This window comes from Pezoporus flaviventris, unplaced genomic scaffold (assembly GCF_033815535.1).
Source record: "Pezoporus flaviventris isolate CSIRO_AGI_PZ_B2104156 unplaced genomic scaffold, CSIRO_AGI_Pfla_v1 ptg000031l, whole genome shotgun sequence".
Lineage (NCBI taxonomy): Eukaryota > Metazoa > Chordata > Aves > Psittaciformes > Psittacidae > Pezoporus > Pezoporus flaviventris.
Genome location: NW_026892579.1, coordinates 17,107,493 through 17,121,649, shown reverse-complemented (window position 1 = coordinate 17,121,649; position 14,157 = coordinate 17,107,493). Strand labels below are relative to the sequence as shown.

Sequence of the window (14,157 nt, the reverse complement as noted above, 5' to 3'; positions counted from 1 at the left end):
CACAGAGCAAAACAGCACCAGGAACATACATGTACGATGTGCCAGCACACACATTCTGAAAGGGATAAAGTTGCTGGATTTTTGCTGCACTGTCACCATGACATCATGCTCCTAGCTGTTTGCATCACAGACCTTGACATGCTGTCAGAGTGCCTCTAAATGAGACCATGAAGTTTGAGTCCCATAATCTGTTGCTGCTCCCCCAATCCAGTCCCTGACACTACTAGTGAGAATAGTACAAATCCTCATCTTCCCACAAACCTATGCTAGAATTACCCCATAACCACAGTCTAGCCCAAAAAGCAAGTCCTCAGCCAATGAAGCAATGCATAAAGGTCGCTGCTGGAGCTGGGAACATGACTCGATTTCTCCCAAGTCTGAAGGAGTCCCAGTTCCTACTGAAAAAAATGGGAGCTGTGCATCCTTAACCTTTTGCTGCAGGCTGGTATCCACTCCAAACACCATCTCAAAAAATACCACTGCTTCATCAATACCTTTGTAATTCAACAAAACAAAAAATTTAAAAAGCATCCGAAGAGCTTTGCGTGGTAAACATCAGAAAAACACTGCTTCCCAACCTTGCAGCCAGTTGTTCTATAATATCTTCCGCTTTGTGCTGACAACCTTTTTTCCCTCCAATCATTCAGACACAATGCCTCCAGGTCTGTCTAAGTAATGTAATTTACTGGAGTGGAATTCCCTTGATACCTTCTGCAGCACTCAGTGACAGTATCATTTATACTCTACACTGTCATGCCATGACACTGATACATTGGCTTTCATCCCTCATTCAGCACAGAGGGTGCAATTTCACCTTCAATTGTGCCCTTTCACAGACTGCGCGTACAAATTCCCTCCATTCATTCCTAATTACAAGCCTCTGCTGAAATACTCTCATTAGATTTATATTTCTCACTCCAAAGTGTCAATCTTATTTGAAAATTCCAATTTTCCGGCAGATTCATCCATTAGCAGCAACATCCAAAGCATTCCTTAACCGAGTACATTAAAAGTGAAGCTGGCAGAGCAGACACACACTTAAAATACACCATTACAGCAAATCTCCATTGCTAATGTTTTTGCATTATTCAAGCACGCAATAAGGAGCCTGTGACCAGCCAGCTCTGTTCCTTCAGCAAGCCACAGGCACAAGCCAGCAGTAAACTGCTGTGTCTGGCTCTGCTCCCATTGTTAGGCTGCATCGCATCCCCAGTCATCTCCTGTTATCCCCTGGCTGCATGGGCAGGGATCGCCGCTGCCTGGGATCTGCTGCCGCTGTCTCAGAGGACCTCCTGCTACATCACAGGGAGCAGCAACAGGCAAGGCGGCTGCTTAAAAGCCTCCAGGAACCGAAAGCCATAGAAGAGAGTTTATAACAACTGTAAAAGTGCCTGTGTGCAGCTTGTTTGCTGTGGGAAAGTTAAAAATAAAACAAGCTGGGGTTTCCTGAAGTAGCAGATCTTCTGCGATACAACCCAACAGGTTGTTAGAGCTCTTCAGATGAAAATCTCAACAGCATTTGCTTCGGTTGCTTATGCTAATCCTAATTTAGTGTCACTTGAAGGACTGTTCCCTTTAGAGTATGTCCAGAAAACACAATTCCACAGACTCCACAGAGCAGCTCTGGTTAGAAGAATCAAAAAGAGATCTGTCTACCTCTTCAAGAGGAAGGTAAACACCTTAAAAATCTCATCACCATACAAGGGAAAAAATGAAGAGCCCAGCAGCAAGTACTGATAGTTGAACAACATGTCCTATGTGCCATCACTAAAAATAGCCGTGTGGCGATACTCCTGGAAAAGACCAGTATGTCTCATCCAGCTGGAAAGCGTGGCAGCCCTGAGCAGCGCGCGAGTGCCATCGCCGCATGACGCACTCTCTCCTGCCATTATCTTCAAAGCCATCAGATTTGAACTCATCTGCATTGGGTGCAGGAGCAGAAAGAAGGGGGGGGGGACAGGGACAAGAGAGAAGACATGAGAGAAAAAACCCACATCTGTACTAAAAAGGGAAAATTCCACAGAAAAAATAACAAGCACTTTTGTTGCTTGTCAGCAACTGCTCACCTTCAGGACCGAGACATCCAGGCGATTATAACAGATGTAATACGCTGCAGCAACCACTGCTGTGGAAAGTAATTATTGCTAAAGTTTTACCTATTCCCACCTGAAACATTTAAAACCCTGACTACTGCATTAGCTTTCTTGCCTTTCGTACTCTATGTCAAGGCACGGAGCCAGTCCAAAGCATGCACACAGATATAAAAGCAGAAATGAATGTTTCAGCAAGACAAAAGTAAGGCAGCAACAACAAGCACCAAGGTCTCCTAAGAAGAGGGGGAGGGTTACATCATGCTAATTTAAAGGGATTTCATATTGCATAATAAAAGCCTCACCACCAACAGCATGGCTATTCCATGGAACAAGCACGTGTGCCTCTAAGGGACCCAGCACCCCACATCCTCTGTGCCACACAGCATTACTCAGAGCAAAAACCTATTGTATTACGCAGCCCGATTATTGTATTACGCAGCCCAATTCTCAAGACCAACATCTCTGCTACCCTGTCAAGCCTGGAAAACCTGGGAAGGTCATGAGGCAACAAGAAAGCGGTGAAGCTCGAGCTGGCATGCAGCAGAAAGCAAGTTTTCAGCCTGTACCTTTGGTTCTGCAGCTCTTGGAGAGATGCTTTCTCTACTCATCCATTGCAAGAATGACATAAAACCGAGACGCTTGACATGCACCGGCACACTCATTCTCTGGAAATGCCACAGCTACTTAATGAGTGAAGCTGGGACAGCACCAAACCTGACACCATGAAGTCACAAATTTCCCTGCGTATGCTGACATCTCTTTAATGGTTCTTTGGCCACAAGCTGAGGTACCAATTAATGTGGCCCGAACAGATTTAGTAGCTCAGGATATTGCAACTAATTTATCAGATTCCTAACCAGACTCCTAAATTTACATTTCCTAGGTAAATACCTGGAAAAGCTACTGAGGCACCATATTTCACTACCGTCACGCTGAAAACCAAATCCAAAGGTTTTTATGTGTCAGTATTTAACCCTGAGAACTTGTTTCTTGCTTCTCAACAGATACGTATAGATTTCCTTTTTCTCCTTCTTTGCCAGAAGATGAAGCTCTGGATCAACAGTTCAAGTTACACCAATAAAGTTTTGAAAGGCTGATTTTAAAGATCTTTCAGCCCTCTCCAAAGCTGCTTTTTCCAGAGAGCAGAACAATCCTGCTTCCAAAATTCTTTCATCACTACCTCTTACTTATGCACTGAGCATAGATCCTTTTTCATTTTTTTTAAATAAGTTGATGAATTAACCCAGCTAGACCACACTGCAAACAAACTCTGCCTCTCCTTTCAACACAGACCCATTCACAAGCATTTAAGTCTAAGACTCACCAGACAGCTGAAGTTGCAGGCAAGCCAGTCATCAGAGCTAAGAGAAGGATTATGCTTGCCCTACAAATTCTGAAGCATCTGAATCTTATTTTTAGTTGTACACAAAGGGCAATAAATGGAAAATCTTATTGTAACCACCACTTTTTCATGGCCACCCACACTTCCAACACCTACAGCAAAAGTATATAAATGCAAAAAACCCAGAACTCATGGCTCATCTGAAAAAGGGACGCAAACTGGCTAATTGCTGCTACTTTTTTTCCAGTTTGCATTTAGAGTGCCATTATATTTTGTTAAACATCAGGGTCAGCTATTCGCATACCTACTGTCTGAGCTCCTGCTGGATTTTCATAGAGTTGTAGAATAGTTAGGGTTGGAAAGGACCTTACGATCATCTAGTTCCAACCCCCCTGCTGTGGACAGGGACACCTCACACTAGACCATGCCACCCAAGGCTCTGTTTTCATACATTTAATCAGTTGTTTTCTCTGAGTTACCTGGTAGAGTCCTTCTCTTAAGTTCACTGACCACTGGCCAGTTTTCAAATGATGAAATGGAGGAGATGCCTCTCCCTAACTCTCAGTTTCTCCCCCCACTTCCCAAACCTACCGAGGTACAAGGAGTTAATGCTTCACTTACCTGTGAGAAATTATGCTGAATACTCTACCCAGAAACTGGCAATTGAAAAAAAATCCCTTTACACTCATAACAGTAGGAGAACTTCAAACAAATTGCTGTCAAGGATGATTTCATTGTGTTTAAATGTACTTCACTTCAAGCCGCTTTGCAAATTACTCTTTAATTTTATACCCCAAACCTTCCAGGTCTACTATGACGCCAGTTTACTCTCGTCTGTCCTGTGCTCAATTCTTTCCACCTACCAAAAGTAACACAAGCATGAGCCTAATTATCTTCAGAAAAAAAAACTGCAGAAATCTAATTCAGTTAGCTGAGTAAAGAAGAAATAAAGAAAAAAGGTCTATCTTAAGACCAGATTCAACAAGCTTACAGGTGATGCCATGTCTGGGGATGGAGAAAGGAAAGGCAACAATATCATGTCATTAACTACCTTGCTGCCTCTGAAAGCGCAAGTCATTATAGCCAGAAAAGCATCCACTCCAACACTTTTACTTCTCAACTCTTTGGAAATCATAACAGGAAACACATCCCCCAAGCTAGCCAACAATACTTAACAAAATAATCTAAGACAAAGGGCCAGCTCTGGAAAAATGTACTTTTACCTGCCCTTGCTCATTAACTGCGTGCTAAACCCATTGCCTTCCCATTGCCTTCCCACAGCCCGTGGCCAGCCCAGTGCGGAGCAGGCTGCTCTCCCCATACGCCGCTGAAATCAGCGTGTGCTTCTCTGGTGAGGATTTAGGTCATAGGACCCATGTGTTGAATGCTGCAGAATGTGGGCACCTAAGTAATATGAAAATAAATGGGTCATACACCACTGAGCTAACAACCACACCATCCCCAGGCCAAGCACTGAATGACTGTGCAGGGCTCTGCCAGTGGGAGAGGACAGGTTGAACCAGCAGTGAAAACAAAACTGATGTGGTGAGACAGTTTACTTTTCACTGGTCTGGGTGACAGAGAAAGTTGATCTCGCCATCATCATCTCTCAGTCTTTTTTGTAAAAAGAAAAAAGAAAACACAAAGCAACATGCAGGGGCAGGTAAGCTGCCCCATGGAGACAGGCCAGCCTCTCCCCGCTCCTCGGTAAGGGGAAGTGCCACCAGCCCTATGTGGTGGGAGAGCTGTGACTCAGTGCCCTGGGTTGACACATGCAGTGTCACCTGCCACAGGGAAAAATAAAACTCCTTGCTGCAACACGGCGGCCACGTGGGAAACACCGAGTCAACAGATCAACGACACCGCCTGCCCACGCAGCCTGGCGCACCGCTGGGGTGAGCAAACAAACCAACCTGTGGTCAGTGCCAGCAAAACAGTTTGTTTCATACGGTGTGCTACATCACCATAAACACCACTGTCCTCCTCCGCTGTACCAGCTAAACACAGCCAAACACAAGTGGGATGCTCCTCCTGGCCGCATGGCCCCGGATCACCATGCATACCTGGATGGGGATGCCTCCGGCACGGGGCTCTTGGTCAGAACTATCCAGAGAGGGACTTCAGCTCACCACCCACCCCACGTGTGCACATGCAGACGCTGCATGTGAAGCTACACCAGCACTTTTCAGACCAGACTGATTATATCTGTCAAGACATATATATGTATTTTAATTATATACTTACATGTATGTCTATTATATATAGATATATTTTATTTATACACACGCATACATATGTATATATAAATAAAACCCCATGTTTAATCAACAGAAATATTTGCAGCAAACACCTACCAAAAGCTGTGCCTGGCGGCTACCCAGGCTTGGGGTACAGCCTGCCTTGTGAGTACAGAGGGTGCCCAGGAGCACCTGCTCACGCCAAGGGACCAACGTAGTGCTGGCAGGGGTCAATGGCAGGGAGCAGCATGAGTAACCAGATCAATTAGCAGCAAAGAAGATTTCCCTTATATTGTAGGAAAATGCTTGTTGGCATTTGTGAGCACTATGCCCAGGACAGGATGCCATGGGAGGTCGTAAGCTCCCCAGGGTGGGAGAAGCATGAGATGGTGCATGATGTGCAGAGCCCTAATATGCCAGTACCATAGAATGGGTCAGAACATGCCTTCTCCACTATAAAAACAGCACTCCATCAGGAAAATGTGCCAGAAACATCATGAAATCCAGACATGGCTATATCTTGCATCAAAATCCAGGAGGTTAAAACCATCATGTCCTCAGGTATGGCTATGGCTTTTGGGAACTGGGTTTGGTACTGAGTGTTAGGAGTGTTTGGTAAGTCAGTGTTCAAAGGGATGTGACTTTGCCTCCAAAAATCCAATTTCCTTCTTAATTCAGCCAAGTTACCTGACCTTTCAGTGCAGATTTTTAAGATACGTTTTTCCCAGGCTGTGGTAGGCGGGTGACAGACATTTAATCACCAGAATCTGCATCATAAAATTTTACATTATTTACATCTGCCTACAGATGGCTGTAGGACAGGCTTCAAGAAATCTGTTCTAAAATTTCTGAAGCATTCTGAAGAGCTCATACCTAGCAAATAGGAAATTTGTGTGCAGGCGTTCCTGTGGTTTGGATTACCCTTTTTTGTTCTATCTGAACAAAGCATTTGAACGGCTGAATTCTGACCACTGGACAAGCAGCACAAATCAGGACAGTTTATTAGAGGCAGAATGCTGTTGATGGGATGTTATTTTTGCTGCTTTTAAAGGAAAACACACAGGGGTAAAACAAAGGGAGAAATGTGAGCAGGGTGTGGAAATTGCCAGGAATCACCACCCGTCTCTGCTGGGATGCCAGCAGCCCTGCCCCAGCATCTGCCACAGCCATGTCCCCAGTGCCTGAGCAAAGCCCCATCCATACTCTGCCATGAGCAACTGTTCAGGATAACAAACTGTGGGATGCTCAGCAAAAAGCATAGCTTTTCCCTAATTCCTGTACTCCCTCATTATCATACACATGGTCTAACCTGCCCAGGATTAATTCCCAGGGGACCTGGAGAAATGTTTTTTATCTCAGCACATGCACCATAACAGGGTTTTGCAATCTGCTCTGTTAGAATAAGGAAGACCCCTTTGCTTTGAATTTAAACATCAAATATGTATTATTTTTATGGACATCATATTAATCAGTATACTTAGTTTTATAAAAGCTAAGCAATAAATGGAAGGAGACCAGGGGAAGGTGTACTTGTTTAGGAAATACACTGCACCCTGGAAAAAGTAAGGAGGATATGGCTGTTACAGCTGGGTCTGCCTGGTGCAACTGCTCTTTCTGACAGGGCTAATGAACAAGAGAAAGTTCACTTCTTTCTATGGGAATTGCTATAGCAAGGTAATTGTTACAAGCAGAGTTTGTATCAAAACAAGCCAGCCAGTGGGAAGCACTCAGAAATTAAGCAGGCAATCATCAGCTTGCCCTGGCATCTACTTCTGCCAGCACGGATCTGCATTCACAATGAGCACAACCCTGGCCAACAACCTAACAGGTGATGCATGTGTTTCCTAGAAGACAGAACACACATCATCTTTTAAAAGTCTGACATATCTTGAGCACAAGACTACAGTTAAAAAAAAGTAAGGAAAACATGTATTTCATGACAGTTTCTATATCCTGGTTTTCAAGTTTATTTGGCCCTCAGACCTATTTTACTGTTGGAAATGGAGACTTCTGATTATTTGCAGCTCAAGAAGTACCAAGACAAACTTCCTATGCACTTCTTGGAATGAGAGGGTTTTTTCTATTTATGTCCATTCAGTTTCTGGCTGTTTTTTTTCAAGACCTCAGAAAGATTCCATTTCCTAAGGTATTTCCTCTGAAAGGGTTTTTAATAGTGAATTTACAGGATGCCTAATGATAAGCTTTTCAAGTATCATGAGAAAAGCCTGCAAAAATTTATGAATAAAGGTTCCAAACCTCATGGGAATGGTGCTAAGTAGGACTAATGAACAATGTGTTGCTTCTGCCTGCCTAGCTGTTAACAACTCTTATTTTCAAGTTTTCCTCTCTTAAGACAAGTGCTAGAAACAAGTTTCAAAACAGACCCAAAACTGTCCTGTAGTCAGATGATTCCTGCTATTGCAGGTTTGATTAATAATTGCACCACATATTGTGAAGCTCACAATGAAATGGCAACGTCCTCACTTTTTTTGGAAAACAAAATCAAACCAACAACTTGTAAGGCCTATTTGACAGCAAATTCCATGACAACCCACCCTTTCTCCATGCCTTACTACCTTCACTATAATTTTTCCTGATACTAATTGCACAAGAAAATAGTTTCCCCTCTCTAAAAAATGCACGGCTTTCTCCACCCTCCTACAGCCAGGTGGAGCAGATAATTCCACATGGGGGGCACTGGAGGTGGCAAAGAAGATACTACTGATGCTTAAAGTGCCGTTTGGGGCAGCAGGCTGAAAGGAGAAGCAGCAAGAGGGCTCCTTCAGGGGAAGTATTCTGGAAACCCCAAAGAAGGAGGATATGGGTTGTATGATGAGAAAAACACTGGGATGCCAGCAGTCCTGCCGAGCAAACGGCGGCCTCCAAACTCAAGCAGAGCACAGTGTTTTTGACACATCACACCGTGGTAAGTGTACACATGCTCACCCAGTTGTGGAGAAAAACAAAGTGTAGTTGGGGGGGTGGGGTGAAGAAATCTATTTTAAGTACTTCTTGCTATGGTTTACTATGGTAGCAGAACACTTAGAAAAGCCTTCAAAATGACAATCACCATCTTGGTTAAAAAAGCAAGTAACTATTTCAATAACAATTTATTCACCACCTGATGTTTCATGCTGAATTACAGCTTTTACAGTATTTTTCTAAAGTATGATGTTTACTGCCTCCACCTTGCCACCCCAAGACCCTTTTTTTTTCTTTTCTTTTTTCTTTAAATGGAAAGGAATTTGAATCATGACTTACATGTAACTTTTCTAGGTTCTGTGCTGGCTAAAGTGTTCTCACGATGCAGGGAACAGGATCAGTGGAAAGTAAGAGGCTGCAGCAATCCATTAAGATGTGGCCTTCCAAAGCTTTGTAGGGCAATGCTCTGGCAACTCAAGTCGGTAGCAACCTAAAATAAAATAAAGGTAGGCATTAAAAAATTCAAGCACTGGATCGTCAGGAAATTTTTCTTTTTCCCTTCCCTTTCCTTTTTCCTTTCCTCTTTCCTTTCCTTTTTCCTCTTTCCTTTTTCCTTTCCTTTCCTTTCCTCTTTCCTTTCCTCTCCTTTCCTTTCCTCTTTCCTTTCTTTTCCTTTCCTCTTTTTTCTTTTCTTTTCTTTTCTTTTCTTTTCTTTTCTTTTCTCTTTTCTTTTTTCTTTTCTTTTTCCTTTCCTTTTCTTATTTCCTTCTATTTGGGAGCTGCTTTTTTTTTTTTCAAACAACAGAAGGTCTTTATGTCAGATATGACAATTACATTATGCCCATTATATACCTCCTCTTACATTTAAGCTGTAGACACCTTACAACAAAGACTCTTTTCCTCGCATTCATACAGCACCCAGACCTCTGAGAGGTCTCTGAGAACACTTACGGGAAAACTAACACTTCTGTGATTATTCTACTAGATCATACCACAGGTATGTGCATACTTATGAACATATACTAGGAAATTCTTTATGATGAGAGTGGTGAGACACTGGCACATGCTGCCCAGAGAAGCTGTGGCTGCCCTATCCCTGTCAGCGTTCAAGGCCAGGATGGATGGGGCTTTGAGCAACCTGGTCTAGTGACCAGGTTAAAAGCTAGATCAGCTTTTAAGCTCAACCCAAACCATTCTGTGGTTCTACGAAACTGCACATCACTCCAGAAACGTGTTCCAACAAAACCAGCAAAATGATCAAACAGACTTTAAGTAACAACACTGGCTTTTGTCAATGCCTTGTTTTGATTTCAGTTAGGAATTTAAGTCAAGAAGACCAAATTTGTTCCTTTGTTTCCACTTTATTCTGGGGAGCTTCAGAGAGGAAACACCATCAGCATAGTTCCATACCCCCAGGTCAATGAAATGTGCATATTATTCCTCCACCCATCCTAAAGCAAAGCTGCCTGTCATGCCAATCTTCATAAAAGAAAACTGGCGAGGGAAGAAAACGTTAAGTTTGCTGTGTGTGCCCACAGCAAATTCATGGTGCTGCCACTGCCATGCAAGGGGTTTGGGGCTCAGTCCCTGGAAGGGAGACACTCTGGGACAGGGAGGGCTGGAAGAAGGTGACACCCCTCCCAGCACCCAAGTCCCAGCATCCCTACACAGCCCAGATCCCACCCAATGACCAGTCCCAGCTGACTTGAAAAGGCATCCCCCTATCTGTCAGTGAAGCAGTCACACTCTGAAGTGGTTGGGGAGGAAGGTGGGAAGGAAATACCTGTGGAAGGCGAAGTAATTACTTTTAAGCTACAAGGGTTTTCAAGTTGGAGTTTTCAAGTTGCCAGTGCCCAACACTTTACTGTTTTCCTGGAGAAAAGAAACACCTGAATGCTTAACTGCTATTTACTTGAATAAAGTTGTGATTGGGAGTGGAAAGGAATATATTTTCTTTTGAACAGAAGGGGACAGCAGTAGTACAAACAGTGGCATTTATCTATCTTCCCAGGGTTATTGCAAGGCCTGTGTTTGCAGAATGACCACCACCTAGGTAAAGCTACATAAAAAGGAGGGTTGACGGGAAGTTAAAAATCCTACTACTATTTTTCTGAAATTTGCAAAATGAACTCTTCAGTAAAAACTTCTGGCTTCTCAAGAAATGTCTACTGACTCCATAAAAAGGTCAAAAAATAAATCAGAGCAGAGCAAATTGAAGAGGTTTGATTGCTGTTTTTTGTAAGCATGCTTATATGTTGGATGTTTTCTGGGGACTGATGCTACACCACTTTACTCCAAGCCTTCTAGAAAACTGGATCACTTATGAGAAGCAGATTATTTCTTCTGGATGGCACTCTCCTAGATGATTTACTAACAGATGCTCTAAATACTGCTACATTTAAGGATTACCTATATGGGTACTTGAAAAGAATCATGAGGCAATGCCAGGAACACAATGCTTGTGTGCAGTCAGTTTATGTAATTTCCCCCAACGGGGCATAATATTCATTGACATACTGTTAAGAGGACTGAATATTTATGGTCACAAATATACATTATCAAGATTGCCTATAAAACTAAAAATATAAACTCCAAATCTGTTCAGTCATAAATCATTGGTAGAGCAAAAATAACTGTTGCTTACTCAACAGCAAAAGGAATAAAACCAGAGAAGGCTGTGTGCTTTCAAGGACAAGTCAGTTTTCCGAGCTAAAGGTGCACTTGCCACACCGTATCAGAAGGAAAGGAGAATAAACAGAAGTGGAGAACAGGGAAACAAGAAAAGAAGCGGGGGCGGGGGAAGACTTTCAGTGCCTTGTTTTTCTGAGAAGGTGTGATTGATGTTCACTGCTGCAGAAATCATGAGGCTACATCCCAAACATTTCATTCCCTTCTGCAAATGTCTCACTCCGTGTATCACCCCATGTTCCCTAGATACTATTGCCCTACACAGGATGATCCAGCCAGCATCAGGTTTTACACATGATCTAAAACATGAAAGCAGGAATCTCTCTGCCCAGGGGTCAGCTTAGGGTAGAATGAAACCCAACTCCCCTGCCTATGCTCAACACGGGAGCTTCTTCATGCTCTCCATTCAATAAAAGAATTTTCTTTCTGAAACAGGCAAATTGTTAAAAGCAAAACTGTTGCTGCAGCTGGAAACTTACAAGGAATACATGAAAACTGAAGTTATACGAAAGGAAGAGACAACAATGCATCTACTGAAGAGGAGTTTCATCATTTTAACATGCTGACCAGCCACATTTACAGCATGGGAAGAGCTGGATCCTCTCAAAGGCTTGCTTACATGAAGATCTCTGCTCTCAGCACAGACCTCCATAGGTACGCAGTTACACGATCTGAGAAGCGACAAAATCACTGTTCTACGCCAACTTGAAGACCCAGTTCCTGCAGTCATGGGGGGTGCCAGGAAATCTTATCTTTATTTTAAAAAGCATTTGCCTTCACAGCTGCAGAGAAAGCTAAAGAAATAACAATACTTCAAAACAGACATTGTGTTTTAAAAAACTCACATTGTTTAACGACTTCTGTACATTTTTTGAATCAGGTTGCCTTTTTCCCCTTTGTGAGGGCTTCCAGTACTGCATGGTGGCTCAAGGTAGCACTGAAGAATGCAAATATAGACACACCAGACATCACAACTGGCAGAAGGAAGCATGATGTGTAAAAGGTATGTACTTCACAAAAACACCTTCCAGCTTGGATTTATGTTAAACAGAGGGTATGTTTCAAAGAGAGCTTTGTTGCTAATGCAAAATAACAAGAGGTTTGATGTTTAAGAGGAGGAAAGCTGGTAAGTTCTTCAGTTTGCAGTGAACAAACCAATAAAAATGATGAGAAGAGCACAATGAACACACCTGGCTATTACTCCAATTCACAGGAAATATATTTTCAGATGCATTAAATCATGCAATCATGCTCAAGAAAACCACAGAAGTTGGGTGGGCAATGAGGGAGGCAAGCAACAAGTACACAGGGGGGTTTGAAAACACACTAATGTTCACAAAGGGTCCATAAAATCAGGGTAAGTAAAATGAACACACAGGACAAAATGAGTCGGTGAGCTTCTCACAGATGTGGACTGGAGAAAAAGTATGTAAGGAAAGCTGTGCACCCGTGAGCAGGGAGAAGTGAGCACTGATGTACAAACAGAGCTGGTGTTTTCTGAAGCAACACCTCACTTGGTGGTGTGCAATGCTTCTTACACAAATGTGCAGTGTCGTTAGTCCCAGTGAAGTCAAGGATACCAGTCTGCTACATGCAATACCATCACAGGTTAGCAAATGTGTTTTCTTTACATTTTGTGTGCTTTTGGGTGAAGGTGAAGAATATTTCTTTCTGGTTGAAACAGCTTCATTGGAACACTTATAGCTTGCAACTGCTTGAAGGATCGCCTGAGGCTGAGAAGGCATTTGCAGTGCTCTTGACACCTAGTGCAGGATCTCTCCCTGAAATCTCTAAATTAGACCCAGGATGTTATTGATACGTATGTCAGAAAAGATACATGGCCTGCTTCACTATTAGTGCATTTAATTTCCTCCTAATAACCTGCTCGGTTTTTCCAAAGAAGAACTCGTCCATAACTTCTCTTAAGCTCACGTGCACCATTTGGCCAGAAGCAGCCAAAACCATGAGTCTGAAGGGCACAGCAGCTTCTTCCCCAGTGCCCAGAAGTGGGATATAGAAGACCACCACAACCAGGAAGGTGTGGCTCAGATGCAGGGAGGTACCCACCCAGGACCATAAGGCCTGGCCCTATGGTACGTCCCTATCTGGGTGACTTGTGTCAACAATCAGTGGAGATGAGAATAGGCCATTTCTTCAGATAATCAGGAATCAGTCTGTCTAGAAACCATGACCGAAGTCATCAGGAGAAGCAGCAGGATAACTGCTGCTGACTGACTGAAGGGGGAGGCAGCTGCTGCCTCCCTGTGATGATCAGGGAAGCACTCCAGGGTCTGCAACTGGATTTTCCCCAGCTACACTTAAGAGCACTAACTGGGCTTAAATGGAAAACCTGCAGAGCTGCTGAGGCATAGGCATGGGTGGAATTTTCCACCCCCTCTTGTCTTCTGGTTGAAGTCAACTCTGTGACACATCAACCATGCTGGGCTAGGAGAAGTGGGAGACTGTAGCTCAAGAACATCATCACAGGAACTTGCAAATCTCTTCACGTAAAATCTGAATGACTTTATCATTGGAATATACTTCACTGAAAATCAAGATAAAATAGTTTATCTTGGTGGTATGACTCATGAAAGAATGGTTCAGTGTAAAAGGAACGTTATCAAATGACACGAGTGCGCCCCACGCAGTAAAACCAATACAAAGCAAAGTCACAGCCTAATACTTTGTGTCAGATCTGACGAAAATTCAGATATCTGGCTTATTTCTCCTTAAGGACTGGAAATTTTGATTAATACACATACAAACTGGAGAACATAAGATGGTTCAGGGATGAGGATGAAACTGCTGTTCCGGAGCCTGGCATCTCAGATGACAATACTGGACAACCAGCACTAGGTCTCTTGGGTAAGGACAC

The 14,157-nt window shown here is 43.2% G+C and overlaps 1 protein-coding gene across 3 annotated transcripts in view; it reads right to left on the bottom strand.

Moving 5' to 3' along the window:
• BACH2 (BTB domain and CNC homolog 2) overlaps window positions 1-14,157 on the bottom strand; it is a 190,106-nt gene that overhangs the window by 75,821 nt on the left and 100,128 nt on the right. For 2 of the 3 annotated variants that reach the window (XM_061460281.1, XM_061460283.1), the window contains exon 3: window positions 8,934-9,084. The gene's annotated coding sequence lies outside the window, so the exon portion shown is untranslated. Of the gene's footprint in view, window positions 1-5,498; window positions 5,641-8,933; window positions 9,085-14,157 lie in introns of all 3 variants that reach the window. The other variant, XM_061460282.1, reaches the window with a different exon arrangement.